General features: G+C 44.8%; 1 pseudogene; it reads right to left on the bottom strand.

Moving 5' to 3' along the window:
* Positions 1-10,000, bottom strand: part of LOC119577591 — a 48,854-nt pseudogene that overhangs the window by 10,748 nt on the left and 28,106 nt on the right.

Raw genomic sequence — 10,000 nt, 5'->3', positions numbered from 1 at the left:
AAGCGTTCGACCACCGATCGCACGGGGATGTCCTTCTGACGGAGCTTCTGAGCCATAGCGAGCGCCACCGCCGTGCCGAAGCCCTGACGACGGTGCTCAGGGATTGTGAAAGTGTTGCCCAAGAAGCAGAGGTTGTGTAGGAAGCACAACGACACGAGATGGCCTAGAGTTGGAGCTTCGGCCTCCTGTGCCTGTCGACGGCGAATGGCGACGGACGGCAGCTGGCCAACAGGAACTCAAGGCCGCCTTGGGACTCGGTCCATCTGTAGTGCCACGGGGAGAGCACCGCAGAGACATCGTCGGCCCGGAGGCTGTCCAGGACAAATCCTTCTGGAATTCTGCTCGGAGGTTTGGGTCCAAAGGCACATTAATCTCACTGTATCTCAGCAGTGTATTATCCGTTATTTGAATATGATTCATATGCTTCTGCTGTGTTAAACAGTGAACAGATAAAATACTTACGTAGGCTGTCGAATATTCGAATCTTCGATGGTGAAAAGGGGCCCTTCAAGCACCACATGGCACCACATCTCATTGCCAAGCCTCCCGTTTTTAAAGAATGCTTGCAACTGTCGAAAAAAGATACATTACTTTCACATCCGTATTATCCCAAAGACATATTGCAAAAACGTTATAATTTGAAGATAAGATGAAGACAAGGAGTGACTTGAACGAATTCTTCAAGAAAAGGACCAACCTTCGTGAACACCGGGGGGGGAGTCACTCCGTAGTAAGCGGGGGCTGACCAGTCCCAGCCAGGCAGCGTCTTCAGCAGACGGACCACTTCTCCGTCGTCCTCTTCGTCGGCGTCCCAAAATATCGTCATGCTCTGCTCTGCCGAAGGAGTGACTTTGTTTAAGATGCTTGTAGTGCTGTCTAGCGCCTCTAATCATGTTTTGCTCGACGAAATTGAACATTTATTAAAGGTAAACACACATATCCAGTGTGTGTGTGTGTGTGTGTGTGTGTGTGTGTGTGTGTGTGTGTGTGTGTGTGTTTTGTGTATATATATATATATATATATATTATATATATATATATATATGTATATATATAATATATATATATAATATATATATATATATATATATATATATATATATATATATATATTTATATTTTATATATATATATATATATATATATATATAATATATGTAATATATATTATATATATATATATATTATATATATATAATATATATATGTATTATGTATATGTATATATATATATTATTATATATATGTATGTAGTGTATAGTATGTGATGTTGTGTGTGTGTGTGTGTGTGTGTCTCTGTATGTGTGTGTGTGTGTGTGTGTGTGTGTGTGTGTGTGTGTGTGTGTGTGTGTGTGTGTGTGTGTGTGTGTGTGTGCAATACCAATTTCACATATGGCCTATTTCAACACGCACCAAAATCCCTCCCCAGAGATGCCCACTAACACAACAGCGGATGCGACGTCCGCAGGCCTTCCGCCTTCTAACGTCGCCCATTGTACACGATCACATCCTTTCCTTCCACTTCCCAGCACATCGCAACCCCTGTCAGTTACCTAGCTTGACCTGTATAAAAGAGAGTTGCCTGCGAGCGACAGACAGACTGTCCGTCAGTTGTATCATTCTCTCTCCACAATAAACTACTGCAAGTTACACCTTCACCACTGCCCAAAATTACTGCATCGTGCCAGACACAACTTGTCTGCACTCTACCCCTCATCATCCTCATTACAGTGGTAATCCTGCAGTGGGATTCGTCCCTCATCCAAATCCTGCCTCCGACTCCCACAGACTCCTGCCTCCGAAGCAACAAGCCAGCAGATGCAGAGCAAATATCACACACAAGAGAGACCACAACAAAGAAGTAAGTAAGCAACCTACATGTGTTTACACCTGACACACCGCTTGTTGAGTCACTGACAACACCTTGTCTCCAGCACTCAACAAATATGTAAATATTCACGCGTGCCACCGTTACACAACGTTGATTGGCACACTTTACCATACGAGGGAATTACTGGCCCAGCCGTGCCCAACCGAGAGCCGAAGTCTGGGAATTCAGTGAAGTAGCAGTGGTGAGGGGCCCCTTCCCCTTCTGCCGACGGACCACCTGATCCACCACCTTTTCGCGCTGACGATCCACACCATCCTCCGCCACCAACTACATATTCCAAAGGTTAGTCAGAATATTGTCTTCAGGCGCATTTTTTTTTTTTTTTTTTTTTTTTTAACTAGGATATCTAGGCTTACTTCCATACTGCATTTCCCTATTTACTCCCATACTGTACTCACAGATCACACTGAACAAATACACACATCCGACCCACACAGTGAACATGCTGCCATACCCCTGACTGCAACTACACGCACATATGAACCCACAGCTGACACCGCACCACCTTCATCCCCACCTGCATACTCCCCTCTGCCTTGTAATCTCTATTCCACACTGCACCTGAGTCTTCCCTTGCCGACCTGATAGAAACTAACCTCTCCAACATATCCTCCCTGGTTAACCCCATCGATACAATTACTAAATTCAATGGAATTACCCCCCCTCCCAACTTTTCTTTGAATCCGAAAACTATGCGAGCTCATAAGAACCAACACTTGACCGTACTTCAGCTGAATTCTCCAAGATGTGTGTCCGACATGTAACTCAAAGACTTGACCTCAGCATTCCCACAATTAGTGAATTATTGAAAGAGGTCAAGGAAAATACGACTGACTTCGAACTAAGATTTTCTGGATTCTCCTGCCATATCGACCTCCAGCTTTCTGACATTTTTAAGCTCAGACCCGACTCATTTTCTACAAGTGATCTGATCTCTTTTGTTCTACAGTTAGAACTGCTGTCAGTGATTACTTAAGAGCCCTAGACAAAGCACCCAGACTCCAGCCCATTCATGACAGACTAAAGGGCGCCCATAATTTGTTTACAGCCCATATTGCAGAGTCTGTCCTTTACTCGACACTCCTTAGCAAACTGGTGGAAAGCATTAGTCACCCCCCCCCCCCCATGATGAGCGTATAGTACCCGCCATTTTTGTATGTGCTTGTGAGAGAATTCCTCAAGTATTAGAGTCAGCTGGTGCTGTGGTAGCACATGTAAAGAGAGTGTCATTCCCGCAGGACTCTTCCCTGTGTGAGCTGATTGTCAACCCTCATGGTCCCCTGACCATTTCTTCTCATCTCCTTCCTATAGTAGGCCCACACACTCCCCTGCCTGCTTGCCTGCACGCATCCCCACCCACCATTCACCATTTCTGCCTGTTCCACAAGCGCGAAAATCATAGGTGGAATGACTGCCGAACATTCCCCGACCGGATCTGTCAGACTAAGCTTGCTCTATATCGTATGAGCAACAGTAAGCATTGATCGGCAGACTCATTTTTTAGACCCCCAGCTGGATCATCACCAAGGTCCCCCCAACCAGGCATTTGTGTAACAGTTGTAAGAACCTTGGGTGATGTCCCTTCATGTAGGGTACCCCTATTAGACATACTTGTTGAGAATCATAATGTTCTATCCTTCCTAGACTCTGGTAGCGCAGTGAGCATTATCCCCACTGTTTCCCTAAAGAAATACAAGTCCAATTTGGAACCATCGACTCAGCGAAGGACCAGGAACTCGCCAGCACAGGTACCAGTCGCCCTGGATGCTGTGGATGGGCACTGCCTACCTGGACGCCCTCAGATCCAGTCAACTCCAGGAGCTCGTCAGTGCAGGTATCAGCCACCCTGAGATGCCACCTCCTGCCCGGTCACCCATAGATCCAGATTACGAGGACTTGAGGACGAGCATGAAGCCGAAAAGGACCTGGACGAGATCTGTGAGGATGAGAACGCCTCCATGTTAGGGCTGGACAAGGACAATGAGGAAGTCTAGACGAATCCAAAGTCAAGGAAGACCTGTGCGAGACTTTCGAGGACGTGTGGACGTCGAGGACGGACAGATTACACTGAGGACCAGGATGAGGACGACAGGGACAGGGATGAGCAGCCACGAAGATGCACCAAGAACAACGCACGCGAGAACGAGATGACCAGCCAAGTAAGGTCACTCATTAGGCAAATCTAAGGTGCCTCGAAGGCGAGGCGTGAGTAGATGGACGAGCAATATACAGTGTGAAGGGTCATCAACAGACGGGACCGGTGACCTCACCTCGCTCCCCCCATACCTCCAGCAGCTGTTCCTACATTTCCCCCCAGCTGTCTCACTATTCCTTCCACACCACAGCCTGACACATGACCCCACACTCACAGCTTCACCCATAGACATCGTCTCGTGTGTTCCCTTACTGTGTTGTACTCTTCATCAATAAAGAGTCATCATAATACCAATATGACTACCCCTGCTAAGCCACTGTACCAGAGTTATGACATCCTTGTTGAGAATCATAATGTTCTATCCTTCCTAGACTCTGGTAGCGCAGTGAACATTATCCCCACTGTTTCCCTAAAGAAATACAACATTGTAGGCCCTCCCCATGGCTCATCCATGGAGCAAGCGGTGTAAATGTAATAGATGAGTTAACTTTAATGGTCTCCATCTCTGGAAACACATATAATCATCCCTTTGTTGTGGTTTATGGCCCTGAATCCCTGTTGACTTGCTACTAGGTCATGATTTTATGGTACACACTGGACTTTATCAAATTCCAAGAGACAATCTTGCCATCCGTACTAAGTATATTTATGAGCTCACCCCACCGACCCACACATGACTACACTTGTGCTGTCACTCACTGGCCCCATCATGGCCATGCACACCTTAGGTGCCTGCTGCTGAGCCAGCCATGTCCACGTCACAACCCATGGTTCAGGTTACCATACCGTCTGACCCTGTTGTTTGAGTTAAACCTAAGTAACTCCTCAAGCATCCGCGACTGGCAATGTCTCCCCTATGGTAGTTTTAAATCCTGAGGACGGTTTTCCCTCAGCACTCATGCGCAAACTTGAGGCCCATGATGCCTCCACTACAATAGTCATTCCTCAGCCTGAGGACAGGATTCCCTCAACAATCACTTGCAAACCCAAGGCCCATGATGACTCCACTCCAGTAGTTGTTTTGAAGACTGACGATGGTCTTCCCCCAGTTCACGCATGAGATATGCCTGTTACATGGACCCTTGATCTGACAACCACTTCTTTAAAGTCCTCACAACCACTTTCCTCCCACCTTTCATGGACTGTACAGTGCCTGTGAGCATATCATCTACAGCTAGCACAGTACTGGTGTTACCTGAAGGAGTACATGTGCATAGATTGGTTACCCTACCCACACTCTATGAGGCAAAGAATGTTCAGTTCAAATTACGCATTATCAATATCAACGAAACCCTGTCCACCTCGTGCTTGACTGCGAAGTCATGCCACTTCCATTAGTCAAGTTCGACCTCCCTGCACCTACGTTAGTTACCTCTGTCACAGCTGCCCTAGACTCGCCGACACAGTCAGCTCTGGACAAAGATCTAAAATCAACTATAGATTTACCACTTCTCTGAAGGTAGGGTTGTATTACAGCATCTTTTCAAGGAATTCCCTTACTCTCTACCCAGCTCAGAGCACCCAATTGGTACTCAAATATGAAATCCAGTTACAAAAAGACACGAAACCTGTCCACATTCCTGTGTACCATGTACCACTTAGCCGCAGACAAGCTTTCAGTGAGCAAATATTGAAGCTTTTAGAAATGGATCTTATAGAACTGAGCACTTCACACTTGAGTGCCCCCATGATCTTAGTGCCAAAAAAATGGCTCTCTACATCCCATAGTGCATTATCACAAACCAAATGCTCTCACCACTCCCGATCACTGTCCCATCCCATTGTTACGGCCACTTTTGCAGAATGTCGGAAAAGGACATGCAGTCTTCTCCACCACAGATGTGCAGGCAGGCTTCTTTCAGGTCGACCTTGGCGAAAAATCTAGAGTATTTACAGCCTTTTCCACCCCACATGGCCATTTCCAATTCAAGTCAATGCCATTTGGACTCAAGAACTCCCCTATTACATTTCCTTGTTTTATGACCATTATCATGGCTGGTTTGGTGGGTAACATTGACTTTCTGTACCTTAATGACTTACAGATTGTCTCCAAAGATGTAGTAAATCATGAACTTAAGCTTAGAAAAGTGTTTCAGAGACTGTCCAATGCCGGTTTGAATAAGAAATGCACATTTTTTCAAGAGTAAATTGAACTCTGACTGCAAAATTTTCCCACCCCACAAAACATCAGGCAAGTTAAGTCGTTTCTTGGTTTAGCAGGATTTTATACACCATTCACAAAAGGATTTGCCTCCATTGCTCATATACTCTCACCGCTTTTATCGAAAGATGCTCAGTTTATATGGTCATTTGAGCAACAACAGGCATTTGATACATTAAAGAAGCTTCTAACAGAGTCCCCTGCCCAATAGAAAGCTGAATACAGCAGAATCTTGCTACAGCATCACCGACTTGGAGGCATTGGCTGTAGTGTGGTCCTTGAAACATTTCAGAGAAATAGTCCTCGGATATGATATCGAGGTTCTGACAGACCACCGGCCATTGTGCTACCTCCTCGTCAGGCGAGATGGATTGACACTCTTTTGGAATTTAACCCTATGATACAGTACACTCCAGGAGTCACTAACAAAGTCGCAGATTCATTATCCTGCATGCCTGTTTTTATTTTGATATCCTAGTAGCAGATGATGTGCGCAAGCAGTAAAGAGTCAATCTGGTATATTTTGATTTGATCATGCTATTAGAGGCAAATCCATTATCAACCCTACATAAGAAATCCCATGTTCCCAACAGTGATTTTTTCATTGAGGATGGCCTGTTCCAACACTCTGCCCCAAGAAGGCGGCGTAGAATCTGTCAGAGACACACATATAACCAGCTGGTTATCCCTGTGGAATTCGTACCCACGGTATTGAGACCATTCCACGAAGTCCCTACGTCCTCTCACTCAGGCATTAACAAAGCAATTAAGACCACGAGATCATGTTATTTCTTCCCTCGCCTAGCTTCTACGATAACTGAACACATACAAAAGTGCCAACTTTTTCTGTTATACAAGGGCTCCATGTCAGTACCAGCCCCTGCGCTTATTTATGATATTCCTGAGAGACCCTTCCAAAGCATCATTGTTGACGTCTTCTCGGGATTCTCTGTTTCTCTTAACTGCAAGTCTTCATAGACAATTCTTCACGGTTCTGCGCGCTCGTCCCCGTTCCCGACAAATGCTCGCACATTCTTGAAAAATTTAATTTGTAGACATAGCACCCTGGATAAGATCGTTTTGGATAATGGAACCAAGTTTTAATAACTCTCTCCTACAATCACTCAGTAGTATACTCAAAAACAAAAAGCTCAACACTTTACCCTATAGACCACAGGCTAACAGAAATATGGAGAGACTAAATAGGATGATAATGAACATGCTGCAGACATCGCTAGCATCCTACACTTCAGGCTGGGATGTATGGGTACCTATCATCCAGATGGCAATCAATAATACTTTCCATAGCACCTTAGGAGACATCCCTCACTTCATTATTTATAGCGAGGATAGACGTTTGCCATATGAATTATTAGAGCAACAGCCGTCACCAGTATATGACAACAACTACGTAAAGTTAGTGATGCAGACGAAATAGGAGATATATATGATTGCACATGAACACCTAGAGTAGAGAGGGACAGGATCATAAGGCAACAACACAAGCTAGCATGACGGCATGTTCATCTTCCACCTAGTTACTGACAGGGGTTGTTCCCTCACTTAAGCTCTCACATATGTTTGATGGACCTTACAGAGTTTTATTGGTCAGAAATAACAAGTCCTGTTTTACTTTAGCACTCTTAAGTTGGCCAGCAGACATTATGAGGATAATGTCTGCAGGGTGTGTTTTATAGACAGAACCCTAGTGAGATGACATGTTTTCCCTTACAGATGATGCTCATCCCGCTCCTCCTCTTTCTTCTTAACCTGTCCGGTGCTTCACTCCCGGTATCCTACCTCCTACAACCAGGCGCTTTACTTGAGGACGTTAGTAATATTGCATTCAGTGGAAATTATGTCGAGGTAGATATCAGCCTTGCCATTCTCTCCTCCTACAACACCGCATACACATCTCTCTTTGAGAAGCCAGTACACACAGTACACACACACACAGTTATCACATACAGTTCACTCACCACAATTCAGACTGCTTCATTATTGTCATTTTTTAATGTATCTAGAGATGATTTATTACCTATTAAAGACAGATTACAGCACCCACAGGCACGTCGTTTCCGCCGTTGTTTATTTAATTTCATGGGTGACGCTACTTCTTACTTGTTTGGCATCGCTTGATGCCCGTTTCAGTGATTATGAGAGTTACTTGGGCTCTGTTGTTAGCAAAATTAAAGGGACATTCGAGGCGGTTCTTTCTATCACTGACACAGTAAACTCTGAATTATGTAACATGCAAACTAGCATCTATAACTGATAGTAACACACAGGTAATCGCCAATGAGAACACTTCTTTCTCCTTGCACACATTTCCCTCTACCAATCTCGCGTCCGCCTGTTCATAGACCACTTACGCACACTCATTCACGACCTTGTCCTTGCGTCCACGGTACTTTGATGCCTTCTCTTATTCCTCCCACAGCCCTTGCTAGCTTTGTTAACCGTATCTCCACGACCACTCCCCATCGACCCTTGTTTTCGCTTACTAACATCACTCTTCTTTAATCACAGCTTAACTCCTTCATAACACCTCATAGCTTGCCCATCATGATTCCCCTCTCCCCTGACACGTCCTTTACAGCCTACTGTGTGCTGTGTGGTGCAGGGGTAGCAGTCTCGTCCAGCAATCTTGCTGAACTGCGTTCAAATCCCTCGCTTCCAGTGGCAGCGAGGGATGTTATTCCCTGTGTGCATTCCTTGCACACAGGAAATAATTTAGAAGCAAAATGAAACAGACCATATGTCAGACCAAGAATATCCTTTGTAACAAATGGAATCAAACTAAATTATTATTAAATTATTACCTATTCCCTCTCTTCTTACACAACAAGGATTACGTGCTTTCGCCTGACACCGATATCATACTCAGGTCTAGCGACCGTAGCTCACTATCTCTTATATCATCTGATATTCTTACCTCTTGCTCCCGAGTCTTGTCCAGCTTGCGAGTTTGTTTCGACATTTTAGTCCCCGAAAGATCCTATTTTCACTCCTCTTGCCATTTGGCTTTGATCACAGGCAGAAACGTTTACGCATCCTGCATATTTGTTCAGCTAAATGTCACGGAGGTTGACCCATTCCTACTCACCCTTCCCGATACACAATTATTATACTTCTTCGGAGACACGCAGTTAAATATCATCTGTAACAGCAACCATACTTATCTTATGGTTGCGGGCGCATTCATCCTTACCCGCTCTTGCCGTCTTGACTCCCGGATCATCAATTTACGTTCCTCTCATCATTCTCACTTCTCATACACACCGTCATCTCTATTGCTCTCCCCGACCTCGTTAGATCTCCTCGTCAGCATTTTTTCCTTCCCTATCGCAAATTTAAGATTCCTCCCTTTTTTCAGTAATCAGTGTGTATTATATGAACCCATTTCCAATATAGCAAATTAAATGCGTTCATATCAGGTACTCAATTAACGAGCTAAGTAGCCGTATGACTGTCAGCTATGGTTGACAAGCCTATTTGCTTGCTTGTCATGCTGACCACCCCTGTCGTCTTGAGCGGCTATCCGTGCTCCTCGGGGAATTGCCTCGCTCACTTCACTGCCATAGGCCTTGGCAAGACCTCCCTGCTGTTTGCCTTCTTTATGTATTGCTTCCTTTTGTTAAAACAAGCAAGCAAGAAAAAGAATGCAGGGTAGGTAGACAACCTAGAGCACATACCTTGAATCACTATATATTACAGTGTCCTAGGCAATACATTATATTCGATTGACGTATTGCATAGGAAGGTTTTCTCTCGTTGTTGTTGTTGTTGTTGT

The sequence above is a fragment of the Penaeus monodon genome, chromosome 10 (genome assembly GCF_015228065.2).
Source record: "Penaeus monodon isolate SGIC_2016 chromosome 10, NSTDA_Pmon_1, whole genome shotgun sequence".
NCBI classification, from domain to species: domain Eukaryota; kingdom Metazoa; phylum Arthropoda; class Malacostraca; order Decapoda; family Penaeidae; genus Penaeus; species Penaeus monodon.
This window is presented reverse-complemented; position numbering and strand designations above follow the sequence as displayed.